Genomic DNA, 6965 nt, shown 5'->3' with positions numbered 1-6965 from the left:
CTTTTTCATATTCCTTAGTTTGGATTAATCTGTCCTACATCTCCCCCACCCTTGTCTGACCCCTTCTTTCGTACATAGCGCATATGTTCTACTATCCCCTCACCCACTTAAGGCCTCCTCCTCTTCCCCCTCTCATGGCCTGTGCTAGCTTCCTGATCTAGAGTGTCTGTAGACAGACCCTCCAAATGCTCAAATCTAAAACTCTGAAGCAAGGATCCACAGATGAAACATAACATGCCTGGGCCTAGATGACCTAACAGTATAATATTTTCCAGTTCCACCCATTTTCTTAAAAATTTCATATTCTTCTGAAAATTTCCATAATTTTTATTTTCTTTACAGCTGAATAAAATTCCATTACGTAAATGTACTACATTACTACATTTTCATTATTCATGCATTAGTTGATGCACATCTAGGCGGATTCTATTTTCTAGCTATTGTGAGCAGAGTAGCCGTGAACATGGGTGTGCAGGTTTCTCTGTAGTGTGATGAAGTCCTTTGGGTAGATGCCCAGGTGGTATAGCTGGATCATATGGTAGTTCTAATTTTAGCTTTTTGAAAAACCTCCACATTGATTTCCACAGCAGCTGCACCAATTTCCACTCCCACTAATGGTGGATTAGGATTTCCTTTTATCTATATCCTTTCCAGGATTTATTGTCATTTGATTTCTTGATTATAGTCATTCTGACTGGGGTGAGAGGTAACCTCAAATTAGATTTAATTTTCATTTCTCTGATGGCTAATGACATTGAATATTTCATAAACATTTGAAAAATGTTTATCATGGGGTTGGAGAAATGGCTCAGCAAGTAAGAGCACTGGCTGCTCTTGCAGAGGACCCAGGTTCAGTTCCCAGCACCTACATGGTAGCTAACAATCGTCTGTAACTACAGTTCCAGGGGATCTTACACCTTCTTCTGGCCTCCTCAGGCATTACATGACATAGGTGCACTTACATGCATGCAGGCAAAACACTCATACACATAAAATAAAAATAATTAATTACAAAAATTTTTTAGCTCCCCACACCTCTGAGTATATGAACAGTACATTTGAACTCTAAGAGTTGTTTAAAAAAAAACAGAGTTAGTGAAGCAGGAGGGTGGACCTGGGAGGAGTTAGAGGAAGGAGCGGGGGTGAATATGATCAAAATACATTATATAACATTCTCAAAGAATTAATAAAAATATTATATGGCCAGGTGTAGTGGTGCACGCCTTTAATCCCAGCACCTGGGAGGCAGAGGTAGGTGGATTTCTGTGAGTTCGAGGCCAGCCTGGTCTACATAATGAGTTCTAGCTCAGCTGGGGCTACAGGGAGACCCTGTCTCAAAAAGACAAATATATATATATAATGGTAACTATTTGTATTTCTTCTTGAGAACTCCCTGTATAGTTCCATGGCTCATTTTTTGATTGGACTGATGTTTAGTTTCTTGAGTTCTTGGTATATTCTAGATACTAATCCTGTGTCAGATGTGTAGCTGGCAAAACCTTTTCCTATTCTCTAGGCTGCCTCTTCACTCAATTGACAGTTGTTTCTCTTGCTGTACAGAGATTTTTTTTTAACATTTATGATTGTTTGTGTGTGTGTGTGTGTGTGTGTGTGTGTGTGTGTGTGTGTACGTATCTATGTGTCTCAGAGGACAGCCAGTGGAAACTGGTTCCCTCCTTTCATCACATGCATCCCAGGGATCAAACCCAAGTTGTCAGGCTTGATGGCAAGTGCCCCCACCTGCTGAGTCATCCTGTTACCTCCAGAAGTCTTTTAATTTAATTGGCCAATTATTGGTCTTATTCCCTGAGCAATCAGAGTCCTATTCAGGAAGTCTTTGCCCATCTCCATATCTTAGTGTTCTCCTTACTTTTTCCTCTATCAGTTTCAGAGTTTTAGATCTTATGTTGAAGTCCTTGGTTCATTTGGAGTTGATTTTTGTGCATGATGAGATACAAGGATCTAATTTCATTCTTCTACATGTAGATATCCAGTTTTCCCACTACCACTTGTTGATAGTGCTGTCTTTTCTGCAGTGTGTGCTTTTGGCATCCTTGTAATTGGATGGCTTTATATCTGGATTGATCTATTCTATTCCATATGTCTGTTTCTGTGCCTGTGCCATGTTGTTTTTATTACTATGGCTCTGTATTGTAACTTCAAAATCCAGTGTGGTGACACCGCCAGCATTATTATTTTTGCTCAGGATTGTTTTGATTATTTGGGATCGTCTGTGTTTCTATATGAATTTGAAGATTATTTTTCTATTTATGTGAAGAATGTCACTGGGCTTTTGGTTGGAATTGTATTGAATCAGTAGATTGCTTTTGGTAAAATATCCATTTTCACAATATTGATTCTTCTGATCCATGAGCATGGGAGGTCTTCCATCTTCTACCATATCCTTCAATACTTTTCTTCAGTATTCTAGAATTGTCATTATAGAGGTCTTTCAGTCTTTGGCTAGGCTTATTCTAAGGTGCTTTGTTTTGAGGCTATTTGAATGAAATTGTTTCCCTGATTTCTTTTGCAATTCGTCATTGGCATATAGAAAGGCTACTGATTGCACATGAATTTTGTATCCTGCCACTTTGCTAAAAGTATTTATTAGTTCTAAGCTTTCTGATGAAATCTTATGTATACAATCAGATCATCTGGGGTTACAGGGAGACCCTGTCTCAAAAAGACCAAAAAAAAATTTTTAATTATGTGTATATGGGGGGGGGCTCTGTGTATACATGAATGTAGGTGCTCACAGAAGCCAGAGGGGTTGGATCTCCCAGGAACTAGAGTTACAGGCAGTTGTGAGTCACCCGATGTGGGTCTAGGAATTGAACTTAGGTCCTCTGGAAGAGTAGTATCTGCTGTGAACCTTTGGTCCATCTCTCCAGCTTGTATTTGTTATCATAATGTTTACATCAACTATGCAGCAAGACTATTACTGTCCTTATATTAATAGTACAGATGAGGAAACCAGGGACAAGGGCGTGTTTGTCTTGCACCAGAAGCTATTAAGCCAAAGTCCAAGTCAGCAGAAGCCCATATAGACTGACCCCTATATCCACGTCTGTCCAGCATCCAGATTGCATTCGTGGGGAGCAGAAGAACCCAGAACTGAGAGCACTGTCTCTGAATAGGGAACTTGCAGGATGGGGAGGGTTGGACCTGGATAGGAGGAGTCATCTGAACCCAAAGAGGAAGAGGAGGTATTACAGCACCTTCTGAAAAGCTAATGACTGTATAGTGGTCCCAGGACAAGTTTCCACTACCCACACTGTCCTGGTCAGCTCTAACTGTCAACTTGACTCAACTTAGAGTCATCTGAGAAGGAAGTCTCAATTGAGAGATTTTCCAGACCAAACTGATCTATGGGTATGTCTGTGGGAGTTGTTTTGATTGACCTAGCCCACTGTGGGTGGCACCATTCCTTGGGCAAATGGTCCTGGGTTGTATAAGAAAGCTAGCTAAGGATGATCCTGTGAGCAAGCCAGAAACTGTCATTCTTCCATTGTTTCTCTTTCAAATTCTTTCTTGAGTTCTTGCTCTGACTTCCCTTAAAGTAGTCCCTCCAGTATATTTTATACCTGAAAGTATAAAACAAATAAACAACCCTACATTGTTTTTGGTCAGAGTATTTTTCACAGTAAGAGAAAGGAAACTAGAATTCTCATGTTTCAAGAGGGGCAAGAGAAAGCCAGTGGTTTTTGACTGATTCAACATTGAATTAGGTCAGCGTTCTTCAACAAAATTTTACTTCCTAATACAGTTAGGCATGCTGCTTGGTGCACACCAAGAATGTGGGTTGGAACTAACAAAGTGATGAAGAAGATTACTGGGAAACATGAGGAAATGTCATTAATATGTTACTAAGTGGAAAAGGTAGGTTAGAAATAACATGAATAGGGGCTGGAGAGATGGCTCAGAAGTTAAGAGCACTGGCAGCTCTTGCAGAAGACCCAGGTTTGGTTTCCAGCACTTACATGGTGACTAACAACTATCTATAACCCCAGTTCCAGAGGATCTAACACCCTCTTCTCATCTCCACGGGCACTGCACACACATGGTACACTTACATACATGCAGGCCAAACATTCATACACATAAAATAAAAACAAATAAATAAAAATTTAAAAAAGAAATAATATGAATACATGCTGCAGTTTCCTTGATTGAGTGGTTGATCGGATCAAACCCATGCCTTTGCCCAGCGCAATGTCTGTCACTGAGCTGCACCTCCAGCCTCTCCCCTCTCCTTTTAAAGCATAATTTTTTTAATAAAAATGTCTTTTATTTGGGTAACATGTCCCAAAACAGGTCAGTTAGTAAAATAGATTCTAAAGAATATGGCCCTATACACACCCCTCCCTCCCCCAAAATAATCCTGGGGGTTGGGGTTTCCCTCCCCCCATAGGACTCAGGTATAAAAAGTTTTGGCAGCTCAATGTTTATTATCTAGGCATAGGTGTCATACATGAGAAGAGGATCCCACAACCAGCTACTACCGGCACCCCTAGGTGGCTCTGGAGCAGCTGCAGAGACAGGCTAATTGCCAGGATACCCTTGTAGGGCAGCAAAGCTAAGCCGAGCTCCATTGCTTGAGCCCGGTCCCTCTGCAACGCCACAGCCAGGCCCTCAAACACCAAGTACGGAGCTAGGGAGAAGACCAGTACACAGGCACTCAGGGCTGAGGGAGCTGCTGGAGCTCCACTTACCTAGGAGATCTCCAGGAAGGTGATATACAGGAAGGTGCCAGCCACACCATCCAGCAAAGACTGGGCCAGCTGGTGCAGAGGCCCACCATTCACTGTTCCCAGCAGAGCCCTCCTCTCTTCCCAAACTGGTGGCCTCCAATGCTCCTTGTAAGCCAATGTGATCTGCTTCATCACCAAGACCAGGAAGAAACCATGACCAGGGTGAAGTCTTGCAGGGGAAACTGGAGCCTCACATGCAGGGCTGCCAAGGCCTCATCTATGACAGCCATGTAGTCAGGTAGCAGGTCCAGAAGACAAGTAGCCAAAGGGACTCTTCCTTCGAAGCAGCTTAATAAGGCTTAGGACTTTCTGGCTGGAAGCTGAGGCTTCATGTTAGTGCCTGACCATCGCAGCAGAGACAGGCACCAGGGTCTCTACATCGCACCTGCATGTTTCCAGCCTCCACAAATTATAAATTTTATTACTGTAAGTATTCTGACATCTTCAGGCAAGAAAGATGATGCAGAAAGTCTTCTACAAGATGCAATAGGAACTATATTGGGAAGGATGGCCAGTAAAAACTCTATATGTTAGTCGAGAACATTTTATATGGGAGAAACTTAAGACAATAATTCAAAGCCTCCTAAAGAAGGACACATTCCAAAGAAAAATACTTCTAAGTATATAAAAGAGACATAAGGCCGATAAGAAGGATTTGTATTTGTTGAGGATCATCCCATAGGAACATCTCATGGCGAGCATTGGTTATTATGAACTGCAAACTCTGAAAATGCAGGAAAGAACCGATACACTTGGTTATACAACTAAAAATTTACATGCAGAAAAGGCGAGGCAATAGCGTTAATTGATGGCCCATCAAATATTTAGCACACAAACATCCTCTACAGAAAGTGCTTGGCTAATTTATAGCTGTGTGCCTGTCTCTTAGGAAAGTGTGTGTCCATATGCACAGAGAGGGAAAAAGGGTGGCTAATAAGCACGCTAGCAGGACTTATCTCTGTTGGGAGGATTCTTTTATTCTTGGTGTTTATGCATACTTCTATGCCTTTTCTTAAAAAAATCTTATTTTATAAAATATTAATCAAAAAGAAGCTGCACTAACACCCCTTTATTGATGGGGGATGTGGCCCAAGACCCCAAGTAGATGCCAGAGAGTTCAGATAGTACAGAATTCTAAGTATACTATGTTTTTTCCTAAACATACATACTTATAACAAAGTTTAATTTATAAATGAGGCTGAATAAGAGACTAGAACAGTTATAACAATATACTGTACTAAAAAATTATGTGAACATAGTCTCCCCTTTTCTCTCTCAGATTTTCTTACTATACTATTTTCCCTGGGTTTCACTGAAGGTAAAAGTGATTAATAAACCAGGTGTAATTCCAGAACTCAGGAGGCAGAGGATACAAAAGAAAGCCTGGAAAACTTAGAGAGACCTTGTGTCAAAATAAAAATATAGAGGGCTAGGATATACTCAGTGGTGAAGTGCCCATGTAGCATACATGAGGTCCTGGGTTTGATCTCTAGCGCGCATGCACGCACGCACACACACACACACACACACACACACACACACACACACACACAAAGGTGGGGGATGTGGGGAAGTCCTGAACTGCGAAGGATTAACATGCTGAAATGGTATACAGTGGGTCAAGCTACTGTCAGCTGAATTCTACCGAGCAGCCGCTCTTCCCGGTGGATTACAGTTTGTCTTAGATGAAAAGCATTTTGCACAAAATGAAATATGGAGAGTGAAGTTCCCATTTGGCTCAAGTCAGGGTGTCACTGCTCTGGCAGAAAATCAAAACTACAAGCTGCATAGTGGTAATCAGAGCTTATGGACAAAATACCTTCCCCAGTTCCAGATCAATGCTTGGAACAGGACCCACTCAAATAATTAAATTCTGGCAGGATACTTTGACTTTGAGATACCACTTTCAATTTCCTAGCTTTCTTTTTATATTGTAACTTTTATCATTAATGTATCCATCTGTCTGTTTCTGTGTCTGTCAATGTACAGGCACATGTGTGCCATTGTGCATGTGCTGAAATTGACATGCTGGGATTATAGCTGTAACAACCACACCAGCTTTTTTAAGTGGGCTCTGGAGACCAAACTCAGGTTGTCTGGCTTTCATGGCAAAAACTTTTACCCACTGAGCTGTCTCATTGGCCCTGGTTTTCTTTTCTAAGCAAACACTTTAAGACGCCTATGTCTGAATAACTTTTGTCTTTCCAAATAGTT

At 41.3% G+C, this 6965-nt stretch overlaps 1 pseudogene; it reads right to left on the bottom strand.

The window, feature by feature from the left end:
• Window positions 1-4448: 4448 nt before the first annotated feature.
• Window positions 4449-5083, bottom strand: LOC103727267 (annotated as a pseudogene).
• Window positions 5084-6965: the final 1882 nt, after the last annotated feature.

This window comes from Nannospalax galili, unplaced genomic scaffold (genome assembly GCF_000622305.1).
Source record: "Nannospalax galili isolate Female #2095 unplaced genomic scaffold, S.galili_v1.0 scaffold768, whole genome shotgun sequence".
NCBI classification, from domain to species: domain Eukaryota; kingdom Metazoa; phylum Chordata; class Mammalia; order Rodentia; family Spalacidae; genus Nannospalax; species Nannospalax galili.
This window is presented reverse-complemented; position numbering and strand designations above follow the sequence as displayed.